This window comes from Bombina bombina, chromosome 1, assembly GCF_027579735.1.
Source record: "Bombina bombina isolate aBomBom1 chromosome 1, aBomBom1.pri, whole genome shotgun sequence".
NCBI classification, from domain to species: Eukaryota; Metazoa; Chordata; class Amphibia; order Anura; family Bombinatoridae; genus Bombina; species Bombina bombina.
The window spans coordinates 1,190,677,314-1,190,691,912 of NC_069499.1; positions in this window are offsets into that span (position 1 = coordinate 1,190,677,314).

Sequence of the window (14,599 nt, forward strand, 5' to 3'; positions counted from 1 at the left end):
GAGAGCTTATATAGCCATATACAGCTGGAGTGCTTCTACACCTTTTGCCACAAAAAAAAATAAAAAAAATAAAATAAAATATATATATATATATATATATATATATATATATATATATATATATATATATATATATATATATATATATATATATATATCACTTTCAAAATCCTGATGCCAGGGTGCCAGCAGGTAAATATACACGGTGAAGGAAGGCACTCACTGGTCTTTTCTTCAAAAAAACTTTAATAAGCGTGACGTTTCGGGGACACACTCCCCTTGAATATATATATATATATATATATATATATATATATATATATATATATATATATATATATATATATATATATATATATTTGAGTTTCAGAGTTCAGCGCACATAGAATGGAGAAAAACAACCAAATTTTGGTGCAGTATGTCAGTACTGGGCAATCAAATACTAAAAGTGAGATTTAAATGTGCTCACCTTGTTTAACCTCAAACATGTGAGGTATGTTGGAAGCGTGGAGGGGATGTTATCCCTATCTGTGGTAAAGATGTTTCCAGCTGGTATGCAGAAACTTTTGGCAGGTGGAAATCTTGATATCCCTGGAGTAGAAATGTGTTTGTATTTCAGACAAACTTCTCCTCTCTGTAGTAAGGTAGAGAAACTTTATTTCTTGTTGCTGAATTTCTTTCCTTGTTGCTTTTTATTTCTTTTCACCTTCTTTATACTTGAAAGGCTTCTCCTCTCTGGAGTATGGTATAAACTTAATGTATGCAAACCGATTAGTGCTCAGTTTACATACTATGAGATCAATTGTGGATATTATTTGCAGCACGTATGAGATGTGTATAAATGATGCTTGCAAGGACACAAAGTGAAATTTAAAATAAAAACTTTTATTTTCCAATGTCCAATAAAAAAGGATAAACAGAAATCCTCTTTAATAATAGTGCAGATCAGGGACAGAATAGGTGAGCTGATGAAATATAGTATATTTCTTTAAATCCGGTAGTGAGTTTCTTATCAGGGCTGATGCAAAAACAGCTGGCTGATAAAAGTAGGTGATATGGTGGTATAGGATGCTGTAAGTACAGCTGAAAGTAGATTCCGTGTGGTGGTTTTGAGCTCTGAATAGCTCACAGTGTTCAGGTAGATAAGTTGGTGTTTATGGTAGAACACCCTAATAAATAGTTACATGAACTGCTGTAAATACAGCTGGATTATGATTCCTTGTGATTTTTTAAGCTCTAGATGGCTCACAATATCCGGGTGGATGTGGATTCTTAAGCCTGTCAGTGACAGGGTCCGTTGCTGAAGTGTTTGAAGCTTGGTCTCGCCAGACCGGAAGTGACGTCAGATGTGGGCGTGCCCTTACGCGTTTCGTAAATTACATTCACTTCATGTGACAGGCTTAAGAATCCACATCCATCCGGATATTGTGAGCCATCTAGAGCTCAAAAAATCACAAGGAATCATCATCCAGCTGTATTTACCGCAGTTCATGTAACCATTTATTAGGGTTTTCTACCATAAACGCCAACTTATCTACCTGAACACTGAGCTATTCAGAGCTCAAAACCACCACACGGAATCTACTTTCAGCTGTACTTACAACATTCTATACCACCATATCACCTACTTTTATCAGCCAGCTGTTTTTGCATCAGCCCTGATAAGAAACTCACTACTGGATTTAAAGAAATATACTATATTTCATCAGCTCACCTATTCTGTCCCTGATCTGCACTATTATTAAAGAGGATTTCTGTTTATCATTTTTTATTGGACATTGGAAAATAAGTGTTTTTATTTTAAATTTCACTTTGTGTCCTTGCAAGCATAATTTATACACATCTCATACGTGCTGCAAATAATATCCACAATTGATCTCATAGTATGTATACTGAGCACTAATCGGTTTGTATACATTAAGTTTATACCATACTCTAGAGAGGAGAAGCCTTTCAAGTATAAAGAAGGTGAAAAGAAATAAAATCAACAAGGAAAGAAATTCAGCAACAAGAAATAGTTTCTCTACCTTACTACAGAGAGGAGAAGTTTGTCTGAAATTCCAACACTTTTCTACTCCAGGGATATCAAGATTTCCACCTGCTAAAAGTTTCTGCATACCAGCTGGAAACATCTTTACCACAGATAGGGATTACATCCCCTCCACGCTTCCAACATACCTCACATGTTTGAGGTTAAACAAGGTGAGCACATTTAAATCTCACTTTTAGTATTTTATTGCCCAGTACTGACATACTGCACCATAATTTGGTTTTGTTTTGTTTTTCTCCATTCTACGTGCGATGAACTCTGAAACTCAACTCCATACCTTTTTTCTTCACATTCCATTTGATGATTGTGGAATATTCAGAAACTAGCTGCCATTGAAATATATCAGGAGGAACTATTTAGAGCAAAAGAAACATTTGCAACATACACAGTGCAGATCAAGAAACGCCCAAGCAACAATATATATACACACATATACACACCAGGCAGGCCAGCACTCACGGTTATGTGTGTGTATGTATGTGTATATATACACACACACAATATAAGTATCAGAAAGAAATAGTGACATAAAATACTTCTTTTAGGAAACACTCAACTTAAAACTACAGTGGAGAAGGGAAATGTGTTTACTCGAAAAACCTTACTTTGGGTAACATCGTGGCTCCCAGTCAATTACCTATTAAAAAGAGTAATACTGGTTCTTGGCTACATGTGAATGGCACCTACAAATGTGGTAATCACAGGTGCAAAGCCTGTGATTCCATAGTTGAGTAGAAAAGAATTCTACTCGTGTGATACCAAAACAGAGTTTCATGATTAAGGGATGCATTAATTGCTCCAGTTCCTATGTCGTGTACCTCATTGAGTGCCTTGAACACTGCAAACAATATGTGGGCATGACGAGCAGAGATGTCAGGACTCGTATCCGTGAACATCTTGGTTACATTAAACATAAGAAGCCATGCTCTGCACTTTCAAGCCACTTCATAGAGGTACACGACAGAGACATTAGATCCTTCAAATGGAGAGGCATTGAAACTATACGATTGCCTTCCAGGGGAGGCAATAAAGATCAGCTTCTTGCCAGACAGGAGGTGTATTGGATCATGAAACTGCACAGGTACCATATGGCTTTTACTCCGAGTTTGATATCATCAACCATTGGAAATAAAGGTTTCATGGTCCAATGCACATCCCTCTTATACTTATATATACATGTTGTCAAAAAGTTTTTTGGAACTCAGAATAAAACAGACTGCTTTTATATCCTCCCTCGCACTGACCATTGCTATACATTGCCCCCCCTCCCAAATGGTCCAAGTTTTGACTTGTGTTTATTTTAACACTCAAGTGTAAATGGCTTATGTATATAAACACAATTTATCATATGTGAATAGGGCTTGACCTACACTAGTTTGCATTCTCTGGACACATTTTAATAACTGTGAGTAATGTTGTGAGCAATTAAGTGCTCCAATTTTGTATACACATGACTAAGTACATGCAAATAGGGTTCAGTTCTTTCAGAATGTATAAATATTTTTTATACACATCTGTAGTGTCTTATTCCTTTGCATATATCTATTAGTGCTTAGTTTATACACAGTTGCATACATTTATATTTGCATGTGTATTTATACAAAAAACCATATATATATATTCTCTTGGCTACCATTTTGAGAAAGGAACATAACATCGTAATATAGCAGTCTTGAAATAAGCACAGACCTTTTCCATTGTATCGGTCTTTATATGCTATCTTTACTATTATTATTTTCATGACTTGAATTTACCATATGTATATGTATGTTCCCACCGTTAGGTAATGTATAATTGTGTGTATAATGTGCTTAATAGTCACCATACTTTTTCATGTCTTCAGATAATAGACTTAATTACCGTTTATATCTTACATACCATATTTCTTTAATAGATAGAACAAAAGTGTAAGTGCACATTTGTACATCATATTTGTATACTGTATAGTTGTATCCCTTCTAGATATATAAGTTGACAGACCTGACAGACGCCTTAGTGGTGCCTTGGGGGTTCAACCTAGTTTACGTTTTTCCACCGTTGCCACTTCTACCCTGAATAGTGGCCCGCATCAGTCAGGAGCAAGCTTTGGCTATTCTGATTGCTCCATCGTGGCCGCGAAGGACGGGGTTTGCGAATCTTGTGGGGATGTCATAGTCTCCTCCATGGAGGTTACCCTGTCGCAGGGATCTGTTGGTACAGGGTCCCTTTAAACATCAAAATCTAGATTCTCTGAAGCTGACTGCGTGGAGATTGGACGCTTAGTCTTAGCTAAGAGAGGATTCTCTGAGTGATTGATACTCTCTTTCAGGCCAGGAAGCCGGTTACTCGTCGCATCTATCATAAGGTGTGGAGGACTTACTTGTCCTGGTGTGAGAAGTATGGATATCCTTGGGGATACTGATACTGAACCCAAATTTTTTTTTCTTTCATGATTCGGATAGAGCATGCAATTTTAAGCAACTTTCTAATTTACTCCTATTATCAATTTTTCTTTGTTCTCTTGCTATCTTTATTTGAAAAAGAAGGCATCTAAGCTAAGGAGCCAGAAAATTTTTGGTTCAGACCACGGACAGCACTTGTTTATTGGTGCTGTCCAATCAGCAAGGACAACCCAGGTTGTTCACCAAAAATGGGCTGGCATCTAAACTTACATTCTTGCTTTTTAAATAAAAATACCAAGAGAATTTAGAAAATGTGATAATAGGAGTAAATTAGAAAGTTGCTTAAAATTTCATGCTCTATCTGAATCACGGAAGAAAAAAAATTGGGTTTAGTGTCCCTTTAAGGTAATCAAGGATTCTCTCCTTTCTCTGGGATGGACTGGAGAAGGGGCTTGCCGCAAGTTCCTTGAAGGGACAGATTTCGGCTTTATCTGTTCTGTTGCACAAGAGGCTCGCTGAGCTTCCTGATATTCAGTCTTTTGTTCAGGCTCTGTCTAGAATCAGGCCTGTGTTTAGACTGTCCGCACCTCCCTGGAGCTTGAACTTGGTTCTGAAGTTGTTACAGAGAGTTCCGTTTGAACCTATGGCACTCTCTTGTCATTAACTTACTTTCTTGGAAGGTTCTGTTTTTGTTGGCTATTGCATCGCACTCAGAGTATCTGAGTTGGCGGCCTTGCATTATGAGCCTCATCTGTTTTTTTCACGCTGATAAGGCTGTTCTTCACACTGGTTTGGGATTTCTTCCCAAAGTTGTGTCTACCCGTAACATCAATCAGGAAATAGTTGTTCCTTCTTTGTGTCCTAACCCTTCTTCTCTTAAGGAGAGGTTGCTTTATAATTTGGATGTGGTTTGAGCTTTGAAGTTTTATCTTCAGGCTATGAAGGATTTCAGACAGTCTACATCTCTTTTTGTGGTGTATTCAGAGAAGCGCAAGGGGCAAGGAGTCTCTTCAACTTCTTTGTCCTTTTGGTTGAGGAGCATGATTCGCTTGGCCTACGAGACAGCAGGACATAAGCCTCCTCAGAGGATCACGGCTCATTCAACTAGAGCTGTGGCTTCTTCTTGAGCCTTCAAGAATTAGGCCTCTATGGAGCAGATTTGTAAGGCAGCTACCTGGTCCTCCCTCCTTACATTCCTTTACAAAGTTTTAAAAAATTGACGTTTTTGCTTCGGCGGATGCAGTTTTTGGGAGAGAGGTTTTATAGGCTCAGATTAGGGTCCGCCTTCTTACCCTCCCGTTTTTTTATTTGTGTCCTCTAGAACTTCGGTATTTGTTCCCTTAAGTAATGAATAAAGCCGGGGACTCTCCTCCCCCTAGATGGAAAATATAAATTATGCTTACCTGATAATTTCATTTTCATCGTGGGTAGGAGAGTCCACGGCTCCCGCCCGTTGCTCCGGTGGGCGGACCTAAATATATTATTCTTCTGGCACCATTTATACCCTGATATTTTTCCTACTGTTCCTGGTTCTCTCTGCAGAATGACTGGATGAGGGTAGTGGGGAAGGTATTTAAGCCTTTGGCTGGGGTGTCTTTGCCCTCCTGGTGGCCAGGTTCTTAATTCCCAAAAATGATTGAAGCCGTGGACTCTCATCCCCAGGTTGGAAATGAAATTATCAGTTAAGCGTAATAAATAAATATATATATATATATATATATATATATATATATATATATATATATATATATATATATATATATATATATATATATATATATATATATATATATATATATATATATATATATATATATATAATCGGTGACGTCAGAGGCTGAGGCAGTGGCTAGGATACGCCTTCATTCTTTAGATATCCTTTGTTGAAGAAATAGCAATGCACATGGTTGAGCCAATCACATGAGGTATCTATGTGCAGCCACCAATCAGCAGCTACTGAGCATATTTAGATATGATTTTTAACAAAGGATATCAAAAGAATGAAGAGAATTAGATATTAGATGTAAATTGGAAAGTTATTTAAAATTGCATGCTCTTTCTAAATCATGAAATAAAACATATGGGTTTCATGTCCCTTTAAATGGTGTCTTGGAAAACTGGTCAACTTGGTAAACATCTGATTTTAGTCTAAAGGATTGTAACAGAAACTATTGCCAGATAACAAAATGCTTGCTCTGATTATGAGATCTAGAAATCCAGGCCCATTAAAATATGTTTAAAACATACTTTTTACTTTAATGCTGCAAATTATGCTTATAGATTCCTTCATTATTCAGTAAATATAAAAATGTCTTGATCCAGTGGCATCTGGTGAAATTTAAAGATGGTGGGGTGCTTGACACCACCCCTTTAAATAAAGCCACACCCTCAGATGGCACTACCAATTAATTAATTAAATAAATAAAAGCTAGACAGAAACACAGAAAAACAGAATTTATGTTTACCTGATAAATTACTTTCTCCAACGGTGTGTCCGGTCCACGGCGTCATCCTTACTTGTGGGATATTCTCTTCCCCAACAGGAAATGGCAAAGAGCCCAGCAAAGCTGGTCACATGATCCCTCCTAGGCTCCGCCTACCCCAGTCATTCGACCGACGTTAAGGAGGAATATTTGCATAGGAGAAACCATATGGTACCGTGGTGACTGTAGTTAAAGAAAATAAATTATCAGACCTGATTAAAAAAACCAGGGCGGGCCGTGGACCGGACACACCGTTGGAGAAAGTAATTTATCAGGTAAACATAAATTCTGTTTTCTCCAACATAGGTGTGTCCGGTCCACGGCGTCATCCTTACTTGTGGGAACCAATACCAAAGCTTTAGGACACGGATGAAGGGAGGGAACAAATCAGGTCACCTAAATGGAAGGCACCACGGTTTGCAAAACCTTTCTCCCAAAAATAGCCTCAGAAGAAGCAAAAGTATCAAACTTGTAAAATTTGGTAAAAGTGTGCAGTGAAGACCAAGTCGCTGCCCTACATATCTGATCAACAGAAGCCTCGTTCTTGAAGGCCCATGTGGAAGCCACAGCCCTAGTGGAATGAGCTGTGATTCTTTCGGGAGGCTGCCGTCCGGCAGTCTCGTAAGCCAATCTGATGATGCTTTTAATCCAAAAAGAGAGAGAGGTAGAAGTTGCTTTTTGACCTCTCCTTTTACCGGAATAAACAACAAACAAGGAAGATGTTTGTCTAAAATCCTTTGTAGCTTCTAAATAGAATTTTAGAGCGCGAACAACATCCAAATTGTGCAACAAACGTTCCTTCTTTGAAACTGGTTTCGGACACAGAGAAGGTACGATAATCTCCTGGTTAATGTTTTTGTTAGAAACAACTTTTGGAAGAAAACCAGGTTTAGTACGTAAAACCACCTTATCTGCATGGAACACCAGATAAGGAGGAGAACACTGCAGAGCAGATAATTCTGAAACTCTTCTAGCAGAAGAAATTGCAACTAAAAACAAAACTTTCCAAGATAATAACTTAACATCAACGGAATGTAAGGGTTCAAACGGAACCCCCTGAAGAACTGAAAGAACTAAATTGAGACTCCAAGGAGGAGTCAAAGGTTTGTAAACAGGCTTAATTCTAACCAGAGCCTGAACAAAGGCTTGAACATCTGGCACAGCTGCCAGCTTTTTGTGAAGTAACACAGACAAGGCAGAAATCTGTCCCTTCAGGGAACTTGCAGATAATCCTTTTTCCAATCCTTCTTGAAGGAAGGATAGAATCTTAGGAATCTTAACCTTGTCCCAAGGGAATCCTTTAGATTCACACCAACAGATATATTTTTTCCAAATTTTGTGGTAAATCTTTCTAGTTACAGGCTTTCTGGCCTGAACAAGAGTATCGATAACAGAATCTGAGAACCCTCGCTTCGATAAGATCAAGCGTTCAATCTCCAAGCAGTCAGCTGGAGTGAAACCAGGTTCGGATGTTCGAACGGACCCTGAACAAGAAGGTCTCGTCTCAAAGGTAGCTTCCAAGGTGGAGCCGATGACATATTCACCAGATCTGCATACCAAGTCCTGCGTGGCCACGCAGGAGCTATCAAGATCACCGACGCCCTCTCCTGATTGATCCTGGCTACCAGCCTGGGGATGAGAGGAAACGGCGGGAACACATAAGCTAGTTTGAAGGTCCAAGGTGCTACTAGTGCATCCACTAGAGCCGCCTTGGGATCCCTGGATCTGGACCCGTAGCAAGGAACTTTGAAGTTCTGACGAGAGGCCATCAGATCCATGTCTGGAATGCCCCACAGCTGAGTGACTTGGGCAAAGATTTCCGGATGGAGTTCCCACTCCCCCGGATGCAATGTCTGACGACTCAGAAAATCCGCTTCCCAATTTTCCACTCCTGGGATGTGGATAGCGGACAGGTGGCAGGAGTGAGACTCCGCCCATAGAATGATTTTGGTCACTTCTTCCATCGCTAGGGAACTCCTTGTTCCCCCCTGATGGTTGATGTACGCAACAGTTGTCATGTTGTCTGATTGAAACCGTATGAACTTGGCCCTCGCTAGCTGAGGCCAAGCCTTGAGAGCATTGAATATCGCTCTCAGTTCCAGAATATTTATCGGTAGAAGAGATTCTTCCCGAGACCAAAGACCCTGAGCTTTCAGGGATCCCCAGACCGCGCCCCAGCCCATCAGACTGGCGTCGGTCGTGACAATGACCCACTCTGGTCTGCGGAATGTCATCCCTTGTGACAGGTTGTCCAGGGACAGCCACCAACGGAGTGAGTCTCTGGTCCTCTGATTTACTTGTATCTTCGGAGACAAGTCTGTATAATCCCCATTCCACTGACTGAGCATGCACAGTTGTAATGGTCTTAGATGAATGCGCGCAAAAGGAACTATGTCCATTGCCGCTACCATCAACCCGATCACTTCCATGCACTGAGCTATGGAAGGAAGAGGAACGGAATGAAGTATCCGACAAGAGTCTAGAAGCTTTGTTTTTCTGGCCTCTGTCAGAAATATCCTCATTTCTAAGGAGTCTATTATTGTTCCCAAGAAGGGAACCCTTGTTGACGGAGATAGAGAACTCTTTTCCACGTTCACTTTCCATCCGTGAGATCTGAGAAAGGCCAGGACTATGTCCGTGTGAGCCTTTGCTTGAGGAAGGGACGACGCTTGAATCAGAATGTCGTCCAAATAAGGTACTACAGCAATGCCCCTTGGTCTTAGCACAGCTAGAAGGGACCCTAGTACCTTTGTGAAAATCCTTGGAGCAGTGGCTAATCCGAAAGGAAGCGCCACGAACTGGTAATGCTTGTCCAGGAATGCGAACCTTAGGAACCGATGATGTTCCTTGTGGATAGGAATATGTAGATACGCATCCTTTAAATCCACCGTGGTCATGAATTGACCTTCCTGGATGGAAGGAAGAATAGTTTGAATGGTTTCCATCTTGAACGATGGAACCCTGAGAAACTTGTTTAAGATCTTGAGATCTAAGATTGGTCTGAACGTTCCCTCTTTTTTGGGAACTATGAACAGATTGGAGTAGAACCCCATCCCTTGTTCTCTTAATGGAACAGGATGAATCACTCCCATTTTTAACAGGTCTTCTACACAATGTAAGAATGCCTGTCTTTTTATGTGGTCTGAAGACAACTGAGACCTGTGGAACCTCCCCCTTGGGGGAAGCCCCTTGAATTCCAGAAGATAACCTTGGGAGACTATTTCTAGCGCCCAAGGATCCAGAACATCTCTTGCCCAAGCCTGAGCGAAGAGAGAGAGTCTGCCCCCCACCAGATCCGGTCCCGGATCGGGGGCCAACATTTCATGCTGTCTTGGTAGCAGTGGCAGGTTTCTTGGCCTGCTTTCCTTTGTTCCAGCCTTGCATTGGTCTCCAAGCTGGCTTGGCTTGAGAAGTATTACCCTCTTGCTTAGAGGACGTAGCACTTTGGGCTGGTCCGTTTCTACGAAAGGGACGAAAATTAGGTTTATTTTTTGCCTTGAAAGGCCGATCCTGAGGAAGGGCGTGGCCCTTACCCCCAGTGATATCAGAGATAATCTCTTTCAAGTCAGGGCCAAACAGCGTTTTCCCCTTGAAAGGAATGTTAAGTAGCTTGTTCTTGGAAGACGCATCAGCCGACCAAGATTTCAACCAAAGCGCTCTGCGCGCCACAATAGCAAACCCAGAATTCTTAGCCGCTAACCTAGCCAATTGCAAAGTGGCGTCTAGGGTAAAAGAATTAGCCAATTTGAGAGCATTGATTCTGTCCATAATCTCCTCATAAGGAGGAGAATCACTATCGACCGCCTTTATCAGCTCATCGAACCAGAAACATGCGGCTGTAGCGACAGGGACAACGCATGAAATTGGTTGTAGAAGGTAACCCTGCTGAACAAACATCTTTTTAAGCAAACCTTCTAATTTTTTATCCATAGGATCTTTGAAAGCACAACTATCCTCTATGGGTATAGTGGTGCGTTTGTTTAAAGTGGAAACCGCTCCCTCGACCTTGGGGACTGTCTGCCATAAGTCCTTTCTGGGGTCGACCATAGGAAACAATTTTTTAAATATGGGGGGAGGGACGAAAGGAATACCGGGCCTTTCCCATTCTTTATTAACAATGTCCGCCACCCGCTTGGGTATAGGAAAAGCTTCTGGGAGCCCCGGCACCTCTAGGAACTTGTCCATTTTACATAGTTTCTCTGGGATGACCAACTTGTCACAATCATCCAGAGTGGATAATACCTCCTTAAGCAGAATGCGGAGATGTTCCAACTTAAATTTAAATGCAATCACATCAGGTTCAGCATGTTGAGAAATGTTCCCTGAATCAGTAATTTCTTCCTCAGACAAAACCTCCCTGGCCCCATCAGACTGGGTTAGGGGCCCTTCAGAAACATTATCAGCGTCGTCATGCTCTTCAGTATCTAAAACAGAGCAGTCGCGCTTACGCTGATAAGTGTTCATTTTGGCTAAAATGTTTTTGACAGAATTATCCATTACAGCCGTTAATTGTTGCATAGTAAGGAGTATTGGCGCGCTAGATGTACTAGGGGCCTCCTGAGTGGGCAAGACTCGTGTAGACGAAGGAGGGAATGATGCAGTACCATGCTTACTCCCCTCACTTGAGGAATCATCTTGGGCATCATTGTCATTGTCACATAAATCACATTTATTTAAATGAATAGGAATTCTGGCTTCCCCACATTCAGAACACAGTCTATCTGGTAGTTCAGACATGTTAAACAGGCATAAACTTGATAACAAAGTACAAAAAACGTTTTAAAATAAAACCGTTACTGTCACTTTAAATTTTAAACTGAACACACTTTATTACTGCAATTGCGAAAAAACATGAAGGAATTGTTCAAAATTCACCAAATTTTCACCACAGTGTCTTAAAGCCTTAAAAGTATTGCACACCAAATTTGGAAGCTTTAACCCTTAAAATAACGGAACCGGAGCCGTTTTGAACTTTAACCCCTTTACAGTCCCTGGTATCTGCTTTGCTGAGACCCAACCAAGCCCAAAGGGGAATACGATACCAAATGACGCCTTCAGAAAGTCTTTTCTAAGTATCAGAGCTCCTCTCACATGCGACTGCATGCCATGCCTCTCAAAAACAAGTGCGCAACACCGGCGCGAAAATGAGGCTCTGCCTATGCTTTGGGAAAGCCCCTAAAGAATAAGGTGTCTAAAACAGTGCCTGCCGATATTATTATATCAAAATACCCAAATAAAATGATTCCTCAAGGCTAAATATGTGTTAATAATGAATCGATTTAGCCCAGAAAAAGTCTACAGTCTTAATAAGCCCTTGTGAAGCCCTTATTTACGATCGTAATAAACATGGCTTACCGGATCCCATAGGGAAAATGACAGCTTCCAGCATTACATCGTCTTGTTAGAATGTGTCATACCTCAAGCAGCAAGAGACTGCTCACTGTTCCCCCAACTGAAGTTAATTGCTCTCAACAGTCCTGTGTGGAACAGCCATGGATTTTAGTGACGGTTGCTAAAATCATTTTCCTCATACAAACAGAAATCTTCATCTCTTTTCTGTTTCTGAGTAAATAGTACATACCAGCACTATTTCAAAATAACAAACTCTTGATTGAATAATAAAAACTACAGTTAAACACTAAAAAACTCTAAGCCATCTCCGTGGAGATGTTGCCTGTACAACGGCAAAGAGAATGACTGGGGTAGGCGGAGCCTAGGAGGGATCATGTGACCAGCTTTGCTGGGCTCTTTGCCATTTCCTGTTGGGGAAGAGAATATCCCACAAGTAAGGATGACGCCGTGGACCGGACACACCTATGTTGGAGAAAGCACTCGGGGGGAGAAGGAGAGAGAGACGGGTGGAGAGGGAAAGAGAGACAGGGGGGGGAGAGAGAGAGAGACACACAGAGGGTTAGAGAGAGAGAAAGAGAGAGAGACAATCACACACAGAGGGTTAGAGAGAGAGACACAATCACACACAGAGGGTTAGAGAGACACATAAGGGATGAGAGAGTCAGAGGGGGAGGACGAGAGACAGAGAGAGAAAGAGACCATGGGGGAGAACGACACATAAGGAGAGAGACAGAGGGAGTGGGAGAGACAGGGAGAGAAATGGAGAGAGAGGGATAGAGAAACAGACAGATAGAGAAAGAGAGATGAATAGAGAGAGAGAGAGGAGAGAGACACACAAGGGGGGGGGGGGAGAGGGACCACTGAAAGGGGGAGACACCACTGAATGTTGAAGTAATATTTTAGTGTCTATCAAATGCTAATAGTCTACAATCTATTTTAAATATCTGAAACAAAACAGCACATATAAATGGGAGCATTAATAAATTATTACTTGTTGTCCAACATACACCTAAGGAATCGCTGGTTTAAATTAAATACTATAGCTACAGGAGACAGAGGCGAGAGAGAGAGAGACAGAGGGGGGAGAGAGGGGGGAGGGAGAGAGAGAGAGAGAGAGAGACAGAGGGGGGAGAGAGATGGAGAGAGAGACAGAGGGGGGAGAGAGACAGAGGGGAGAGAGAGAGAGACAGAGGGGAGAGAGAGAGAGACAGAGGGGAGAGAGAGAGAGACAGAGGGGAGAGAGAGACAGACAGAGGGGAGAGAGAGAGAGAGAGAGAGACAGAGGGGAGAGAGAGAGAGAGAGAGACAGAGGGGAGAGAGAGAGAGAGACAGAGGGGGGAGAGAGAGAGAGAGACAGAGGGGGGAGAGAGAGAGAGAGACAGAGGGGGGGGAGAGAGAGAGAGAGAGACAGAGGGGAAAGACAGAGGTTCACACCATTGAAAAGAACAATACAGGTGTCAAACTGTAGAAAGTGTTTTTTCAGCTATAGTCTTGCTTTATAAAGTGACAGTCAGTATCTCCATATCACACTGCAGAGTATCTTAATTTTCAGGGATCAGCCACCAACAGGAAGTTCTGTTGTAATAGTTTTAACAGATGATGCTTTATTTGTTTTTGACTGGTGTGCTTCCCTCTGGTCTGTTCCCTTTACCCCTTCTTTATCCAAACAGTAAAAGCAGCACATATTATTATTATAAGTTTCTTTTTAAAGACATATCCTTTTTAAATGAAAAAACTCAAGAATATGTTTTTAGTACACACACACACATATATATATATTTGCAAAGCTAAGACTTTTGTGGTTATTTATAAATGTAAAATATATTTTAATGGTGGACACAATTACATAAATAATGTCAGTGAATAAATAAATGGGATTATGTGAAAATTAAGCTGCAATGCTTTGCAAATTAAAAACGTATTGTAGAGTTTTCAATTAAAAAAGGCACATTTATAAAAAAAACAACTTGTAATAATAAAAATAATAATATTTCAAGGATCAAATTAAGAAATGCTTCATATAAGTGTTTATATAATTATCCATTAGGCACACGCATACTTGCTTTGTAAACTAAAAAATATATTGCAGAGTTTTGTATTACAAAATCTTATAAGTGCATCAAATTAAGAACTGCTACACAAAAACAGATTAGTTGTTATATAATGATCCATATGCTATCACAGCACTCACATAGGCACTATCTGCCCTTTGTCTGCAGCACATTCCTCAGTCATCCAGTCAGTGATATATTACTAAACTAGTATATATTATTAAATATACTGTCAGTCTGTGTCTCTGCGACCCTCTCCCTCACACAGACTTCACCTATATC